The following is a 20,829-nucleotide window of genomic DNA, read 5'->3' as shown; positions in this document are numbered from 1 at the left end:
TTTAATGATTCATGTTGTTCATGTTACAAAATATCCAGATCTATTATGTTAATCATATTTTAGTTTAGATTAGAAAAGATTTATATTTCTATAATACTACTTTACAGTCACATGCCATACTGATATCTCAGGATAGTATTTGAGTAATTTGATGTTGACAGTTTTATAAACATCATAGTCATCAAAATAGTAATACAGAATAAATTTTATGCTTAACAAGGCATTAACTCTTTGACTCTGGAATTATTTTCCTCACTTGGGCGGAATTAATTTTTTTGACCTTTCGGAGTGAAAAGAATGCTTCGATTAAACTTTTATAAATTTTTTGTTTTTTATTAGAAAATGATATATTTAGTATAGAATTAAAAATAAATGCTTGCCCTTTTTATATAGCACAAAGCAAAATAAAAACTTACCGACTGCGAAAAAGCCTCCAGGATCTAGATCTAGACCTGATCTTGGAAAAAATGTATGATCCATATTGAAAACAAATATTTTTTATCATATTTATCCATATTGGCACAAAACTTTATATAGAAAAAACATCTAAAACACATAAAATGCAAATTTTGAGCTAATTATCCGTCACTACTATTGGAAAAATGAAAACTGACCACTGTGGACAAGTCAACTGCTCTGGTCAAATTTAGATCCTTATAGAATTTACTATAGAGATAATGTTGGACACAACATGTTTGTACTAAAAATGGTGTCTTCTTTATTTCATTTCTATTTTTGTGGGAATGTGATTTGTGATGAAAGTGTGGGAAATTTATTTGGCATGCAAGCCAAAGAAGGTTGGGCATAACTGACTTATAACTGTGTGAGAAGTAATGTGACTTTTTCTATTGCAACTGCAACATGTCACAAAAATTGAGATTTAGTAAATTATTAGATATTAAGAGATATAGATTAATTAGATATAAAGAAACCTTTTTCTTTTTTCAGACCACAGTCGACATGTATCTGGTGGTTCTCCTCAACTTAATAGGGCTGAAGTTGAAATTTTCATTAGATATGCTATTTCTTGGAATAATAAGTAAGTTGGGTAAACTTTTTTGCAGTAAGTTGATAACTTTAAATGAGCTGTCTAAAACTTAACATTTGGTAACATTTGGTATTACTGATATATAATCATAACCAAACTATAATGTCTCCCCACTTAGATTTTTAATTAGCCTTTTTTTTTTATTGTAGTAATGAGTGTATTTATTTTACACAACCACTGGTCCAAAGTTTGTCCTATTTAAGAAAGCATATTTTGATATTTCTGGAGTCACTACATTTAAATTACTTTTTTATAGATAGGTCTGTATGTCTTGTAAAACATTTGAACATGTTATTTCTCCCACTTCCATTCTTAGATGTTAAGTTGAAACTTTTCACAATTATTCATTAACAAAGACAGTACATGAATCAATAAAAAAAAAATTACCAATTAGTCAATTAATTATTGGTAATTAATTATTTTGTTTGATACTGACAAGGGAAATTGATTCTTCAGTATTCAGTGGCTAAATATTTGGAGTTTTGTCCACTTAGATAATTGTACACATATTACTTCTCCCACGCCCATTCTCAGATCAAGTTAAACAATTATTTATTGTATGTTACAAAACAGGAATAAAGAAATTAACCAATTAGTCAATTAATTATTGGTAATTAATTTTTGTTTGATATAAAAAAGATAATAATTTATTGAGAGATGCAGTTGTTTTTTTTTTTTTTTTAGTATTTTTATATTTTTCTTGCTGTGCTCTTATCTTAATAGATATGTTTTAATGTAACAATAAAAAATATAGAATTAATTTAAAAAAATGACAGGACTAAAATATTTAAATCTCAGTAATAACAAAATGATAAAAAATTAATGCAATAGTTGCTGTAATACTACTCTAGCTATATATTTTTTAAAATTTAACTGTGTGTGATTTAAAATCTTTTTATTGTTCTTTAATATTTTTTTTTTTGTCATATCTTCTTATAGGAGATGCCTTTGTATTTACAAAGATTTCAAAAACTTTGACAAGCTCACCAATCTTGTTCAGGTGATCCTAAACATGGGTATGGAGTTGATTCAATGCCTGCCAGAGATACTTCCTCACAAACTCAAAGCAAAAACCATTGACAGTGTTGGCAGAGAAATTTCACATTCACATTCATCTGCTGATGATGACCCATCCAGAGGCAATAGTGAATCTGCCATTGATGAAAGCAAATCTGTGGAGTTTGAGGGCAAAGATGAGTCTTCATCTGAACTGGAGTTTGACAGCATTTGGAATGATTGGAGTGTGGAGGAGCTGAAACGTTTGCTTGATTTCCAGACTCAACTTTTTTTATCCAATTTTGCAGTGTATGTGGCTCATAAAGTGATGACTGCTCACAATATGGAGGTAACCTAGCTTCTATTGAAAAATGCACTTCCATTGTCAAGTCAGGCTACTCAGGACTAATATAAAATTCTAATCAAATCTTTTTAAATTTGTTTTTAGGAGTTATCCTCAGCAGAAACAACAGCTCTACACAATTACTGTGAAATCAATGTAAGCAAGTTACATTAATATTTAATATTTTTGTTATTTAATATTTATTACCGGCTCCTGAAAAGGGAATAGCCACTATTAGTTGTATTTGGTCTGTCTGTCCGTCCATACTGTTTAGATCACAGAAACTAGAAAAGATATTGAAAATCCAACATTAAGATATTTTAGACTTTAAAGTTCTGATGCACTCATCCTACTTTTTTCCTTTTTGAAAGTGAATCATTAATTTTTAAAAGTAAATATTGAAGCAGTTTTTTCATAAAAATACACCATTTTTACAACTAGTGAACAACACAGGAAACTATATTAATATGGGAAGTCATTTTCATGTATTTTTTAAAAATATTTATGCAAACCTTTTTATTATTTTTTAATAAATTAAAAAAAAAATATTTGTATTACTAAATTAAGTGTGTACTTTTTTTAAGTATAATTTTATTTTAAAAGTGAAAGAATGTTTTTAGTATGTATTTAAAACATCATTTATTAAGCAGTGTTTCATATTATATGTACTTGCTGTTCTATGTACCACGGAGCAACATAGTTTGGAGATTTAATAAAGGGAAATGTTTCTTCCATGAGGCCTTGAACTAGTGATTGGCCTTTTAGAAAACGACCAATTAGATAATCGATAGTGATGGGAACTAAACTAACTTTTAAAAGTTAAACTAAAACTAGTTTTCAACTAAAATAAATTAGTTAAACTAAAAGTTTATCTTGAATTTCAAAATATAGTTAAACTAAACTAAAGAAAATTAATTAAACTATACAAACTTTTCATAACTTTTTTTTTTAGGAGGGGGGGGGGGGGGGGTTAAACTAGACCTATATAGATATAATCATCCCACTGTATACCTATGGTTCGATCTTATTCTTTTAACATTGTAAAAATATATATCCATTATTTAATATTTGATGCACTAAATTTGTGAAATTATTTTTTCCTCAGGACATTGATGCTCCTCTTTTACTACTTCGAAACATCTGCTTTTTCATTGATAGCAATGGTATAGGTGCCATGAGTCAGTGTTTTGAAAAAGCCAATAACAAAAATGTGCCATTAACATTTGCTCATACTCTCATCACCATTATTCAAAATGTAAGTCAACAAGAAACAGAAAAATGCCTCATGAAAATAATGTTCTTTCATAATCCTTGCTTTAATGCAAATGCTTAGTAGACAGTAAAATCTATGGTATCATTGGTTTGAATATGGTTCATAGGGAAAACAATATAAAATTAATCTGTGTAAATCTCACATATCTGTGGGCAACAGTTTATAGAAGGTGCATTGAGTAGCCTATTGCTTCTACATGCTAATAATAATTTAGAAAGTTTTACTATATTACTACTATGTTCTACTATACTTAACGGATATTTATATAATTTTCTGCTTTTAATATTACTATTGTAAAGTACAAAGTTCTATTTAATAACCTCAAAAGATTAAATGCTGCAACTATATTTTAGTGTAAACACATATAGATGCACACCAGCAGTTTGCCGTTTTGACAAAAATGATTTCTGTGCTCAAAAGCTAGATTCTTTAAATATTGAACAGTGGCTAAAAATTGGGAATAAAAACCTCAACTTGTCAGATCAATCTTCTGGCTATGTTCCTACTCTTAGCCATTCCACCTCTTCCTTTTCTCTTTTTTATTCATTTAAAAGGCTTACTCTAAACATAAGAAATTTTACTTTTATTGACAGCTGAGAATGTGGGTGAACACACCAACGATAATGTCCTGCATCCTTCCATTGAGATTGCCTATCATACGTTACATGTGCACTTTGTCAGAGTCAGACATGAGAGCTGCTGCTGCACACAACACTATGGAGCTGATGTGGCAGGCCATTAAAGAGCCTGTTGACTCACAGATGACATTTGACAGAGAGGTTATGACCCTTGTATACAAGTGTTTCACTAGCACAACTTTAACCATTCGTTTGGGAAGCATTTGTCAGATTAGTGTAAGTTGATACTAATCACTTATTCCATATATTTCTTGAATTCTTAGTAGCAATACTTTTGTCTTTGGGCAGTTATCTCTTTCGGTATTAATACTATTGTATTTTGCAGACGCTGATCAACACTTACAATGATAATATTACAAATGAATCAGTTATTGATGTAGAAAAGTAAGTTATTAAATTATTTATTTATTTTAAAGACAACTTAATAAATAAAATTAATTAATAAAAATATTTCCTATCGCACAAATTTTATTATTGTTAGTCTAGATGTATTAAAAATTAATTACATGATTGGTTCAAAATAATTGATGTAATTTCACTCAATATAAACTTTTTTTTTATGCTGGCAGCTTTGGTGAAGAAATGGCAAGATGGCTTTTAGAGAATAAAATAGTGGAGCAGATATTTGGACCTAATTTACATATAGAGGTAATTAGTTTATTTAGTTTTTCTTTTAAAGTTTATTTAATAGGATATTTTACTATACTTATTTATATTATTTCCTGCTTTTAATATTACCATAAAAAAAAAAGTTCATTTAACAAAATATCAGTGATGGAAATTTTCAGAATTCTGAAAATTTTGTCTGATCCATTTTTTTCTCGCAAAAAAAAAAAAAAAAAGATTTTTTTTCCAGAAATTTTTCTGACAGAAAAACATAAAAAATCTAATTTTATTTTTCCATTTTCTGAAGAAGAACTAAGACTTTGTTTTATACTTGCAGACAACCAATATCAGCCTATTTTCTAATTAATGATACTACTTTTGATCTAGATATAGTCCTAGATTGGCTGTTCTTTAATTTGAATACTTTTGATCTAGATATAGTCCTAGATTGGCTGTTCTTTAATTTGAATATTTTGATCTAGATATAGTCCTAGATTGGCTGTTCTTTAATTTGAATACTTTTGATCTAGATATAGTCCTTGGATGGCTGTTCACTAATTTGAATACTTTTGATCTAGATATAGTCCTAGATTGGCTGTTCTTTAATTTGAATACTTTTGATCCAGATATAGTCTTTGGATGGCTGTTCTTTAATTTGGATACTTTTGATCTAGATATAGTCCTTGGATGGCTGTTCTCTAATTTGAATACTTTTCATCTAGATATAGTCATTGAATGGCTGTTCTTTAATTTGAATACTTTTGATCTAGATATAGTCCTAGATTGGCTGTTTTTTAATTTGAATACTTTTGATCTACATATAGTCTTTGAATGGCTGTTTTGATCTAGATATAGTCTTTGAATGGCTGTTCTTTAATTTGAATACTTTTGATCTAGATATAGTCCTAGATTAGCTGTTCTTTAATTTGAATACTTTTGATCTAGATATAGTCCTTGGATGGCTGTTCTTTAATTTGAATACTTTTAATCTAGATATAGTCCTTGGATGGCTGTTCTTTAATTTGAATACTTTTGATCTAGATATAGTCCTAGATTGGCTGTTCTTTAATTTGAATATTTTGATCTAGATATAGTACTAGATTATCTGTTCTTTAATTTGAATACTTTTGATCTAGATATAGTCCTAGATTGGCTGTTCTTTAATGTGAATACTTTTGATCCAGATATAGTCCTTGGATGGCTGTTCTTTAATTTGGATACTTTTGATCTAGATATAGTCCTTGGATGGCTGTTCTCTAATTTGAATACTTTTGATCTAGATATAGTCCTAGATTGGCTGTTCTTTAATTTGAATACTTTTGATCCAGATATAGTCCTAGATTAGCTGTTCTTTAATTTGAATACTTTTGATCTAGATATAGACCATGAGTGGTTGTTCTTTAATTTTAATACTTTTGATCTAGATATATTCCTGATTGGCTGTTTTTTAATTTGAATACTTTTGATCTACATATAGTCTTTGAATGGCTGTTCTTTAATTTGAATACTTTTGATCTAGATATAGTCCTTGAATGGCTGTTCTTTAATTTGAATACTTTTGATCTAGATATAGTCCTAGATTGGCTGTTCTTTAATTTGAATACTTTTGATCCAGATATAGTCCTAGATTAGCTGTTCTTTAATTTGAATACTTTTGATCTAGATATAGTCCTAGATTGCCTGTTCTTTAATTTGAATACTTTTGATCTAGATATAGTCCTTGAATGGCTGTTCTTTAATTTGAATACTTTTGATCTAGATATAGACCATGAGTGGTTGTTCTTTTTTTAATTTTAATACTTTTGATCTAGATATATTCCTGATTGGCTGTTTTTTAATTTGAATACTTTTGATCTACATATAGTCTTTGAATGGATGTTCTTTAATTTGAATACTTTTGATCTAGATATAGTCCTTGAATGGCTGTTCTTTAATTTGAATACTTTTGATCTAGATATAGTCATTGAATGGCTGTTCTTTAATTTGAATACTTTTGATCTAGATATAGTCCTAGATTGGCTGTTCTTTAATTTGAATACTTTTGATCTAGATATAGTCCTAGATTGGCTGTTCTTTAATTTGAATACTTTTGATCTAGATATAGTCCTAGATTAGCTGTTCTTTAATTTGAATATTTTGATCTAGATAGTACTAGATTAGCTGTTCTTTAATTTGAATACTTTTGATCTAGATATAGTCCTAGATTGGCTGTTCTTTAATGTGAATACTTTTGATCCAGATATAGTCCTTGGATGGCTGTTCTTTAATTTGGATACTTTTGATCTAGATATAGTCATTGAATGGCTGTTCTTTAATTTGAATACTTTTGATCTAGATATAGTCCTAGATTGGCTGTTTTTTAATTTGAATACTTTTGATCTAGATATAGTCCTAGATTAGCTGTTCTTTAATTTGAATACTTTTGATCTAGATATAGTCCTAGATTGGCTGTTCTTTAATTTGAATATTTTGATCTAGATATAGTCCTAGATTGGCTGTTCTTTAATTTGAATACTTTTGATCTAGATATAGTCCTTGGATGGCTGTTCTTTAATTTGAATACTTTTGATCTAGATATAGTCCTAGATTGGCTGTTCTTTAATTTGAATACTTTTGATCTAGATATAGTCCTAGATTGGCTGTTCTTTAATTTGAATACTTTTGATCTAGATATAGTCCTAGATTAGCTGTTCTTTAATTTGAATATTTTGATCTAGATAGTACTAGATTAGCTGTTCTTTAATTTGAATACTTTTGATCTAGATATAGTCCTAGATTGGCTGTTCTTTAATGTGAATACTTTTGATCCAGATATAGTCCTTGGATGGCTGTTCTTTAATTTGGATACTTTTGATCTAGATATAGTCATTGAATGGCTGTTCTTTAATTTGAATACTTTTGATCTAGATATAGTCCTAGATTGGCTGTTTTTTAATTTGAATACTTTTGATCTAGATATAGTCCTAGATTAGCTGTTCTTTAATTTGAATACTTTTGATCTAGATATAGTCCTAGATTGGCTGTTCTTTAATTTGAATATTTTGATCTAGATATAGTCCTAGATTGGCTGTTCTTTAATTTGAATACTTTTGATCTAGATATAGTCATTGAATGGCTGTTCTTTAATTTGAATACTTTTGATCTAGATATAGTCCTAGATTGGCTGTTCTTTAATTTGAATACTTTTGATCTAGATATAGTCCTAGATTGGCTGTTCTTTAATTTGAATACTTTTGATCCAGATATAGTCCTAGATTAGCTGTTCTTTAATTTGAATACTTTTGATCTAGATATAGACCATGAGTGGTTGTTCTTTAATTTTAATACTTTTGATCTAGATATATTCCTGATTGGCTGTTTTTTAATTTGAATACTTTTGATCTACATATAGTCTTTGAATGGCTGTTCTTTAATTTGAATACTTTTGATCTAGATATAGTCCTTGAATGGCTGTTCTTTAATTTGAATACTTTTGATCTAGATATAGTCCTAGATTAGCTGTTCTTTAATTTGAATATTTTGATCTAGATAGTACTAGATTAGCTGTTCTTTAATTTGAATACTTTTGATCTAGATATAGTCCTAGATTGGCTGTTCTTTAATGTGAATACTTTTGATCCAGATATAGTCCTTGGATGGCTGTTCTTTAATTTGGATACTTTTGATCTAGATATAGTCATTGAATGGCTGTTCTTTAATTTGAATACTTTTGATCTAGATATAGTCCTAGATTGGCTGTTTTTTAATTCGAATACTTTTGATCTAGATATAGTCCTAGATTAGCTGTTCTTTAATTTGAATACTTTTGATCTAGATATAGTCCTAGATTGGCTGTTCTTTAATTTGAATATTTTGATCTAGATATAGTCCTAGATTGGCTGTTCTTTAATTTGAATACTTTTGATCTAGATATAGTCCTTGGATGGCTGTTCTCTAATTTGAATACTTTTGATCTAGATATAGTCCTAGATTGGCTGTTCTTTAATTTGAATACTTTTGATCTAGATATAGTCCTAGATTGGCTGTTCTTTAATTTAAATACTTTTGATCTAGATATAGTCCTAGATTAGCTGTTCTTTAATTTGAATACTTTTGATCTAGATATAGTCATTGAATGGCTGTTCTTTAATTTGAATACTTTTGATCTAGATATATTCCTTGGATTGCTGTTCTCTAATTTGAATACTTTTGATCTAGATATAGTCCTAGATTAGCTGTTCTTTAATTTGAATACTTTTGATCTAGATATAGACCATGAGTGGTTGTTCTTTAATTTTAATACTTTTGATCTAGATATATTCCTGATTGGCTGTTTTTTAATTTGAATACTTTTGATCTACATATAGTCTTTGAATGGCTGTTCTTTAATTTGAATACTTTTGATCTAGATATAGTCCTTGAATGGCTGTTCTTTAATTTGAATACTTTTGATCTAGATATAGTCCTAGATTAGCTGTTCTTTAATTTGAATATTTTGATCTAGATAGTACTAGATTAGCTGTTCTTTAATTTGAATACTTTTGATCTAGATATAGTCCTAGATTGGCTGTTCTTTAATGTGAATACTTTTGATCCAGATATAGTCCTTGGATGGCTGTTCTTTAATTTGGATACTTTTGATCTAGATATAGTCATTGAATGGCTGTTCTTTAATTTGAATACTTTTGATCTAGATATAGTCCTAGATTGGCTGTTTTTTAATTTGAATACTTTTGATCTAGATATAGTCCTAGATTAGCTGTTCTTTAATTTGAATACTTTTGATCTAGATATAGTCCTAGATTGGCTGTTCTTTAATTTGAATATTTTGATCTAGATATAGTCCTAGATTGGCTGTTCTTTAATTTGAATACTTTTGATCTAGATATAGTCCTTGGATGGCTGTTCTCTAATTTGAATACTTTTGATCTAGATATAGTCCTAGATTGGCTGTTCTTTAATTTGAATACTTTTGATCTAGATATAGTCCTAGATTGGCTGTTCTTTAATTTAAATACTTTTGATCTAGATATAGTCCTAGATTAGCTGTTCTTTAATTTGAATACTTTTGATCTAGATATAGTCATTGAATGGCTGTTCTTTAATTTGAATACTTTTGATCTAGATATATTCCTTGGATGGCTGTTCTCTAATTTGAATACTTTTGATCTAGATATAGTCCTAGATTAGCTGTTCTTTAATTTTAATACTTTTGATCTAGATATAGTCCTTGGATGGCTGTTCTTTAATTTAAATACTTTTGATCTAGATATAGTCCTAGATTGGCTGTTCTTTAATTTAAATACTTTTGATCTAGATATAGTCCTTGGATGGCTGTTGTTTAATTTAAATACTTTTGATCTAGATATAGTCCTTGGATGGCTGTTCTTTAATTTGAATACTTTTGATGTAGATATAGTCCTTGAATGGCTGTTCTTTAATTTGAATACTTTTGATCTAGATATAGTCTTTGAATGGCTGTTCTTTTATTTAAATACTTTTGATCTAGATATAGTTCTAGATTAGCTGTTCTTTAATTTGAATACTTTTGATCTAGATATAGTCCTTGAATGGCTGTTCTTTAATTTAAATACTTTTGATCTAGATATAGATCATGAGTGGCTGGTTGAGTATTTTAACCCTGTCCCTGTTAATTCCTTGCCATCCTCCAGGAGTTTTGGTACAAGTGCCTCTTCTTCCCTATTGCGGTTAGAGCATGGAATGGGTTGCCTGAATCAATCTGGAAAATTAACAACTTAGCAGAGTTTACTTCACTGATAAACATGCATGACTAGATTGACATTTGAAATGCGTATTTGAAGGAACAGTGATTTTTCTTGATTTTTCTTAGGTATAGAGCTAAAGAATAGATTTATCGAGGTCTAGATCTAGATATGTAATAGATCTAGTAGTAAAACTTAATCTAGATCAAGATGGCTGAGTGGTAAAGCATTTGGCTTTGGAACCAGGGGGTATAGGTTTGAATCCTGGTGAAGAACTGGGATTTTTGTTTATCTTTAGGACACCTGAGTCTACCCAACTCTAATGGGTACCCTACATTACTTGGGGACAAGTAAAAGCGGTTGGTCCTTGTGTTGATCACATGACACCCTCGTTAATCATGGGTCACATAAACAGATGACCTTTACATCATTTGCCCTATATAGTCTCAAGGTGGGAAACTTTACTTTACTTACTATAAAGAAGAAAATCTGTCAGTTTTCTTATCTGAATTTACAAACAATAGTACTTTGAATGAATTGTGTTTATGTGTGCAGTAAAGTTCATTATTTAAAGAAAATACTAAATATAATTAATTTCTATATAATGAAGAAAAATACTGCAACTTTTTACTTATGTCACTACGAAATGCTGACTCACACACATAATTGTGTAGAAAATTCTTAAAATTTTTGCAAAGTCTAGCTAAATAAATATTATTTAGGTTTCTCTGCATTATCACAAGCTTTATATATTGTGTTATTTCAGATTATCAAGCAGAGTCAAATCATTTTGAATTTCCTGGGAGCTGAAGGGAAGATCAACAATCAACATTTAGACTGTATTTGGGCTGCTGCTCAGGTATCTTGATTTGGTTAATATATTTACTTACAATGATTGTCACTACTCTGTCAGGCTAACATTTCATCTTATTTTTTTTTGTCCTCAGTTGAAGCATTGTGGCAAGCAGGTGTATGAAGTCTTACTTCCACTCATTAAATCTGTTGAACCAGAGCAGAACAGACATTTACGACATTTAATTGATAAGTTGGATCCTGCTAGTTTCAATGAATCTGTAAGTGCAATAAATGCACTTCTTTGTTTAGGTGTTAAGACGTAGTCAATTATTTTGTGAACATGTTTTGTATTACTTGAAGCAAGAATAATCTTTCAAACTACTTCTTTAGGTGCTGTGTCTTTCATCTATCCTAACACGAAGTCAGTGGCAAGCTTTTCAGTCTGAAGAAATCCAAAAAAGAAAACTAGCTCTCACAGCATCTGTAACTGGAGCCAGAAGTAGGTTTACATCTAGTGACAGTTTCAATAGCTAGACTGCCATTTTATTAACATTTAAACAAAAACTGAATTTCTATTTTTTTTCTTTTAGGGGCTTTAAAAACATCAGCAGATCATCATATGAGTAGTAGTGAAAGTGAATCTGATGATGGTGGAATTCCGCCTTCTAAAATACAACGGGTGACAAAATTTTTTTTTTAACTTAGACATTTTTGTGAACAATTTTCTAAACACATTTGATAATAACAAAGGATAATCCCTGACACTCACTACACCTAGAGGAGAAAGATTATGTGAAGAAAATACATAATAACTAATTGGAACAAAAGTGTTCACACTTTCATTTTTACATATCTAGATTGATAAAGACACCTTATTTAGAATGACCCATTGTATCTTCCTTGAATTCTAAGTTGTCTTAAAACGACTTGTATTACAATATTTCCTCACAGCTGACACAATTTTCTATCCCTCAAATACTAAAGTCCCCTTTATTCTTGTCTCTTTCATCCTTCAATTGAATGGCCCTCAAACCCCTATTATGAAGTATGTACAAACACTTCTTAGGCCCATCAAGTGTAGCCTTCCATCTCCCTGCAATATAATGCTTACCACATATAAACACAAAATTTTCAAATGACACCCCCCATCTTGTGAAACAGTTTCAAAATAGAAACATCACTTTTCACAACTAAGTCCACTCTTTATATTTTATTTTATTTAGTTAGTCATAGATCTAGATATTTTATTTTATTTAGTTAGTCATAGATCTAGATCTTCAAAAGAAGTCCACTCTTTACATATTTTATTTTATTTAGTTAGTCATAGATCTAGATCTTCAAAAAAAGTATTATATACCCCCATAAGAATTCACCATAAAAAAACATGCACACATACTCACACTTCAATAGGCCCTTATATTTACTGTGACAATTTTTAGGACTTTAAATTTATGCTTTAGAATAGAGGTATACTTAAAGATCTACATCCAGTTGTTTTAAAATTGTTCTACACATTATCATTAACTACAGTCTTAGAATTAAAATGTCAGCTGTCAAATACATAGTTTGTAAGACTTGAGAATAAAATATCATTTTTGGTAAATTTAACTTCTGCCGTTTTGATCTTGAAAATGGCTTATGCGTGAGTTAAGAGAGACTAGGTTAAATGTTCATATGTTTATCATCCACTGCAAGAGGGAGAATTAGTGATTATTATAGATAAGTGAATGAATGGTCAGGACCATGAATTTTATAGAGTAGATTACATCTAAAGCAAAAAATCTCAAGGGAAATTCTTTTTATTAATTATCCCTTTTGATTTTTTAAAATTAGGACTAGATGAAAGATGTTTCTGACTGTATTTCTGTTGTTTAATAAAGTATTTGATGAATATTTTGCAGAGGCTGCCTGACCTAAATGTTAGTGCAGTGGCAGATGAACTTGTTGGTGTTCTTGGCTCAGAGGATAGTCTGTGTTGCAGTGGCTGTGTACCAAGGCATACCATTCACCACCACCCCCAGGCCCATCATGCCCTGGGTCAGCATCACCATCACCTGCAGCAACAGCATAGGCAGATGCATCACCATCATGGGCAACGTCAGCAGCACTTGACTATTCATCATGGAGGTGTGGCCTCAGACAGCTCAATGGAAGGTATCATCTGTTAACATGAAATTTTCTGTTTAGGTGTGGCCTCATAGCTCAACGGAAGGTATCTTCTGTTTACATGAACTGTTCTGTTTTCAAGAATATCGTTTTTTTTTATTGATAAGTATTTTGTATTCCACCCATCAGATAGTGTTCTTTGTGTGCATATCTCCAGTTGTAAGGATATATTTTCTAGATTTTTGTCTTCACTGGAACACTATTCGTAATGAACAGAGCATAGAATAATAACCCACAGTTTTATATATTTACATTTTCCCTGATTTTCCTAGAATTAGGAAGTGATGTTACCATTTTTTCTAAGCTACTTCTAGACACCACTTGAATACATACCAGTGAATGTTGTCATTCTAGTTAAATTTTTTTTTTTAAATTGTAAATAAGGATCATGGATAGATCATACCACCAACTTGGCTGTGATACATTTACCTAATTTTGTAGCTATTTTTCATTTATAACAATCATTAATGGCATTGGGTGGTTAATATGTCTTTCAGAAGTATCCACATTGGTCTGCAGGAGATCAGTAATGGCATTGAGTGGTTAATGTCTTAGTAGTTTCAGAAGCTCAATCTGATGATCCAGTATCCACAGGATATCCTTGTTTAGGGGAAAAAACAACAGAATTCCTCTTTAGGAAATGATTTAATTTCAAGTACAAGTCATGAAGTGATTGAACACAACTATCTATCTAGCAATAATGCAATTTATAATATCAAATCAATAAAAGATTCACAAAATTAGACTTTACTATAAAGGTTGAAACTTAGGAACTGAATGGACCTTGATATAAGCTCATCTATTCTAACAAGTTTCTACAAGGTCAGAAAAGGTTCTCTCATTTTCTGATACCAGAAACTAATTGTCTCCCCTTACATTATTTACTCTTTCTGTGTAGAAAGCTATCAGAAGCCGATAGGTATAAAACTTCCTTTTTACATTTCTTTAGGCAAGCTTGATGATTGCACCACCATAGAGCTATGTTAAATTAAAAGAACTTTCATAAAAGTCAACAAACTTCTTTAATCTTTACATACAAAATTTTCAGCATTTCAATTGAGTGAATTTAGGTTTATTTACAAGCTGTACCGGAAAATTATTATAGTTTTACATTTGAGGAGGTGCGGTGGCTTAGTGGTAAAGTGCTTAGCTACTGAACTGAGGTGTCCAGGGTTTGAATCCTGGTGAAGACTGGGATTTAGGGTGCCTCTGTGTCTACCAAGCTCTAATGGGTAATTGACATTAGTTGGGGAAAAGTAATGGCTGTTGGTCATTGTGCTAGTCACATGACATCATTGTTAACTGTGGGCCACAGAAATAGAGGACCCATAGATCACAAGGTCTAAAAAGGGAACTTACTTTAATTTTACTTTTCATTTTAAAAAATATACAAATTATAACTCAAAGTTCAGAATCATTTATCTGGAGATGAGAGTTAATTGCACTATTTTTTTTAAATAAAGATTATCTAATTAAGTCATTGTGATTTCAAAAATAAGCTTTGACAAAAAGTTCTTATGAAAGAGTTTCTTAGAAAAGGAAAACAAAAATAAATATTCTTTGGTCAATGATTAACAAATTTGATTGTGACATATTCCTTGTCATCTTATGCTGTTCAATATTAATGCTATCTATAAGAAATAAACACATTTCTCTTAACATGCACAGGTCAGTCTGACTTAAGCTTTGAAGATGATGAGGAAGAGGAAAATCCTAAGCTGAGGGCAGTTGTACAAAGTGTCATGGCCAGAAATATGCAAAAGTCCAATGAAATGGATGATGGTGGGGAATCCAGCGAAGAAGATGGAGGAGCTGATGTTGTAGTTAACAAAGAGGGGATTCCCCTTCCTAGGACAGTCAGAGGTCGCATCACTAGGAAGGGGGAAGGATTTGCCAGGAAGCCAGAAATAAATGAAGTGGGTGTTGATCCTTTGGTAAGTGTGGTCAGCACTGGCACAGATGAAGAGGATGAAGATGAGGAGGATGAAGAGGATGAGGACGAGGAGGTGAGCTCTGACAATGGCAGTGATGCCCACCTCCAGAATATAATTCGCACTAAAGAGCAGGAGAGGCATCTTCAAATGGAGGCTGAGAAAGTCATTCGACAGCAGAGGCTAGCGAGGCAGCTGCTGGTATCTGGCTCTGAGGATCAAACCCTGGTTGAAGTTCATGAAGTTGAGGATGAGGAGGAAGAAGAGGATGAAGATGATGAAGAGGATGAAGAAGAAGATATGGAGGATGCTAAAGAAGTTCTTCCAACTAAGGTAAATAAAATGAGCATTTACTTTGAGATTTTATATTTACTTTTACTGGCTTTGAATTTCAAAGCTTGTATTACATGGGGAAAATAAATGCTAACCAAGTACTAATATGAAATATTGTCTTGGAATGTCATGTGTTTTTAAGATTCTGCCGTCTTTGTCATCAAAATAATAAAATTTAAATGAAAGTAAAGCATTTTCTTTGAAACTTTAAGATTAAAAAAAAGTGATATATTTTGTGTGGCTACACAGAGCCACTTGTGATTACATATATTGTCTACTGGAGGCTCTTTATAGTTTATAATTTTTTTTTAATGTATAGTTTGGAAATTTGATTTTTATTCTGTAAAAATAATAGTTCAAAAGATGTTAACATTCTAGAGTTTCAATATGGACAGAATCTGGTTGAAGTTTTTTTTTATCAAATTAAATTTATAAAAAGTAACATAAAAAAGTGTTGTTTTTTTTTAAAAAGACATTTCCTTCTTCATGAAGCCGATGACTATTTGTTAGACATATTATATATGATCTTTTACATCATCTGCCCCATTGATTGCATATTCTGAAAAGGGATTTTTCCCCCCAAAGATATACAAAAACTGTCGAAATTCTAGAAAAACTCCCAACTTTTTGTTAATTCCTGAGCCCAAGAAGTATAACTGAACCCATGAAGAGTTTGCAAGCAAAAATAGGAATTTTAAAAACAAAATTCTATTTTAGAAATGATTAACCATGTCTTGTATGAACTATTTCTTCTAGGCTCCAGCTCATGGAAAAGGGGATGAGAAACACAACAGCAGTATGAGTGATGAAGAGTGGCAGGCAATGAACAACATCCATGGAGCTGGTGGGAGAGCTCCAAGCCATCACATGATGCTTGAAGAGGAAGATGAGGCACTCATGAGAAATCTTTCAACTAAGGATCTAAAACCAGGGTAATTTTTTAAATATCCTTTACAGTAAATTCAATACTAATCTGATTAGGATTGGAACCTTAGAGCTTCATATCATTAGCCAAAATCATACAATTATTTAGATATATACTTGCTTTCAAAGTTTTACCCAATTTTTTGTAAATCATTCATGTTTTTGGAATGAAGATATGTGTGTGTAGATTTCAGTAATGTTTGCCTAAGGAAAAAGTTAGATATGTTCTTTTAAAGTGTTGATATCCTCATAATGCATGTTGAATTTACTAGCATCTGGGGCGGTGTTTTGTGAAGTTGGTAGAACCATTTTCCTCTTTTTTTTTAGAGTGTCATGAAGTAAAATTCAATTGTCTTAAAACAGGAATTTTTAGTTTGTTATCCATAATTTCATATACTTAATTCCAAAAAAAAAGTGTAAACTGGTTTAAAAAATAATTAAAAATTCTCGATTCAAAAGCCCATTGTATATTTACATATAAAAGTAGTCACCATCTTTTACTAATATTTGACTTGACCCTTGGAATACGATGTTCAGAACCAAGATTGTTAATTTCACTTTGTGCTAGACCACCTGATGTAGCATCCAGTAGTTTTATACAAAACTTGTTAAATGTTGATCTTTGGCAATCATAATAAGTCATTGCACAAGTTCTGCTACAGTATTTGTATTCTCTCAAACCTATTTCAATTGGGTACAGACATTCTTTTTTTTTTCTAACTTGTGTCTATATTATAATTATATACAAACATTCTGCCATTGTTTTTTCTAACCGGTGTTCTGCCATTGTTCTTACCAACTGGTGTTCTGCCATTGTTCTTTCTAACCAGTGTTCTGCCATTGTTCTTACCAACTGGTGTTCTGCCATTGTTCTTTCTAACCGGTTTTCTGCCATTGTTCTTTCCAACCAGTGTTCTGCCATTGTTCTTTCTAACCGGTGTTCTGCCATTGTTCTTACCAACTGGTGTTCTGCCATTGTTCTTTCTAACCGGTGTTCTGCCATTGTTCTTACCAATTGGTGTTCTGCCATTGTTCTTTCTAACCAGTTTTCTGCCATTGTTCTTTCCAACCAGTGTTCTGCCATTGTTCTTTCTAACCAGTGTTCTGCCATTGTTCTTTCTAACCAGTGTTCTGCCATTGTTATTTCCAACCTATTTCTGACATTGTTCTTTGTAACTGGTCTATATTATTTGTGTACAAAAAGATCCTGACATTGTTCTTTCTAACTTTGTGGTCAATATTAATTGTGCTCAAACATCCTACTTAACTGGTGGTCCATTATTTTGCCATGATCATGTTAAAATGTATACAATTATAATTCTTGAACACATATTAAATTTCTTCTCAGCAATTATGGTCTTAGTATTCTCAGTCCTGATGATGAAGAAGGGAGCTGTCACAGTTCTAGACTCAGTAACAAATCAGAGAAAAACATGGCAGACTTTGATGGGGAAGAAGGTTTGAGTGAAGAAGAGCTGGCTCAAATCAATGCTCATGTCAGATTCAATCAGACTAGTCCACACATAACTGCACTGTATCATCCACATAGAGGTTAGTCATCACATCTTTAGAACCTTCATTTTTGATTCACAGGAAATATCTTCTGCAAACTATGTAACCATAACCATTTTCATACATGTTTGAAATTAGGTCATGGTGTTCGACGGCCCAGATTAAAGATAAAAAGCCCAGCATCAGATTTCAGCATAAGCGATGTTTGTAAGCCTGGTCATACATTGCTGTGGGATTTGGTGCAAGACAATATGGCGGTAAACAGATTTATTTTAAACTATATTATAGTTTATGTTTAGTGTTAAATTAAATAATGTTAAAAAAAATATTATTAATAATTTAAACATCTTTAAGTAGCTGGTGAATGGGCTAAAGATTTATGTTAGCTTTAAATTTTGTTTCTTTTCAGGATCAGTTGCCCGAAGGCATTGCAAGTGAAGCTGAAAAAGCGCTAACCAATTTATTATGTTGCTCTAATGATCGTCAGATTAGAACTAAGTTTATTGAAGCCATAATAGAGAACCTGGCAAGAAACAAGTAAGTATGAAATGTGTTGATTAAGTATATTGATATTTTTAAATTTGGTCACCTTATATCAAACTGTTAGTCTATGTAATAGATGTCCATCCTTGTGGGTGTTACATCTTCATTCAGGCCATTTTTTTTTACAGCGTGGAATCCAAGCCATCTTACATCTGTTTCCACATTGCCTATTTATTTGAACCTTTATTTGCTATGAAGCCTTTTTACTTTATGTTAGGTTTATTTTCTCCATCCTTTATATTGGGTGTTTACTTCCAGTCCTGATGCCTCTTTCAATTTAATACTAAAATTAATGTAACTAAAAAAAAGCCCTTCTTGACCAAACTAATAAGAATTTGATAAAACTGTTTGATAAAATTATGTTTAATATAACAAGTTTTAGCTGAAATGAAACATGATTGTTTTAAATGTGTTTGTTTGTTAAACATTGAATCATACAAACATTGAACTCTTAGAACAGTTTGGACATGCATTATTAGTTACATGGAACTAACAAGAAAAGTCTTCATTTTAATTGACTTGGCTAATGATTCAGCTGCACTGTTTAGAGCATGACATATTAATAATATTCATTAATCATGTAATATTTAGCTATTAAGAACATGTACAAATGTATTTTCAGATCTGTAGTGGTCTCATTGCGTCTCTTGACTAAACTCTTCAGTTCCTTCAACAGTATGAGACCCATTGGTGGATCTTATAAAATTGTACTGTGAGTATACTTTATTTTACACCACTTAAATAGTTGATTGTTTTTTTTTCAAAGTATTAATTATTCAACTTTTTTCTTTCAGATGGGCTGAGAAAACATTGTCCATGATGATCCATTTCTTCAATAATTTGGTTTATTTTACAGAACAGGCCAAGGATAGAACAACATGGACTTCACAGTAAGTCTCATTAAGTGTCGCACCTTTGGAAATTATTAACTAGTTTAAGCTTGTTGATTTATATTAGAACTTGAGAAGCTAGACATAATTGCAGGAATAAAAGCTTGGCTGAATCCTAAAATTTATAACTGAGAAATTTTCAATTGTGATTATGAAATTTTTAAAAAAGATAGGACAGATAGATTATTTTTTTTGATTGCATAATATATTAGATAGATTATTTGTAGATGATTGCATAATATATATAGAAATATAAAAACAAAACAATTTTACAAAAGAATCAGAATTTCAGAAATGGCAATCATATCTTTCCACCCTGAAAATGCCAGTTATAAAGTTACAAACAAATAAAAAATATACATTTATTCACATTAAACTAATTACACAGACTAAAAACCCAAAATATCTATGTGTAATCATAAATTAAACATTATCATATTATTAAAAAAATCAAAGTATTAAGTTTTATTAAAAGAAATTTTTACAAACCTAACAGGAACATAATACTAATATGCTATTTAACCTTAGTTAGGCTAATATTAGAATATGCATCCTCTGTTTGAGACCTCTCTCAACTAAAGAAAAAATAAAGAAACTAGAAGAAACACAAAATATAGCAGTGAGATTTATAACAAACAAATATTCACATTCGATTGTAAAATCACAAAATCTAGATACACATCAGAACTGAAAAATATAAATTAAAGTAGCTATAATGCATACAACACTAAACCATAATTTACAAATTGTTGACATTCGTCTTAGTGCAATCAAAAGAAATAGATTATTAATGTTTTTTTTTATCTTGTATTATCTGTAGACTGGTAGTGCCAAGAATTTCAGGGATGGGAATTTTTAGAAAATGTATGGAAATTTGAACATTTTCTCATTTAATAACAAGATTACAAAGAGAGTTTGTGTTACACAAACTCAGAGGCGGCCCCCGTCGAAGTCGGATCCCTGTCGGATCTGCATATTCGCAAATAATATTCAAGAGGTGATTTAATTTTGATGTAAAATGTTTTACACGTTTCGGATGTTCCTTCAGAGTTGAAGATAATTACTTCCTAGTCCAAACCTCCCGCAGGACGACGGGGGATGGGAGCGGGCAGGGTTTGAACCCTGGGCC

At 30.9% G+C, this 20,829-nt stretch overlaps 1 pseudogene; it reads left to right on the top strand.

The window, feature by feature from the left end:
• Positions 1–20,829, top strand: part of LOC106065879 (ubiquitin carboxyl-terminal hydrolase 34-like) — a 73,359-nt pseudogene that overhangs the window by 12,462 nt on the left and 40,068 nt on the right.

The sequence above is a fragment of the Biomphalaria glabrata genome, chromosome 3 (genome assembly GCF_947242115.1).
Source record: "Biomphalaria glabrata chromosome 3, xgBioGlab47.1, whole genome shotgun sequence".
NCBI classification, from domain to species: domain Eukaryota; kingdom Metazoa; phylum Mollusca; class Gastropoda; family Planorbidae; genus Biomphalaria; species Biomphalaria glabrata.
This window is presented reverse-complemented; position numbering and strand designations above follow the sequence as displayed.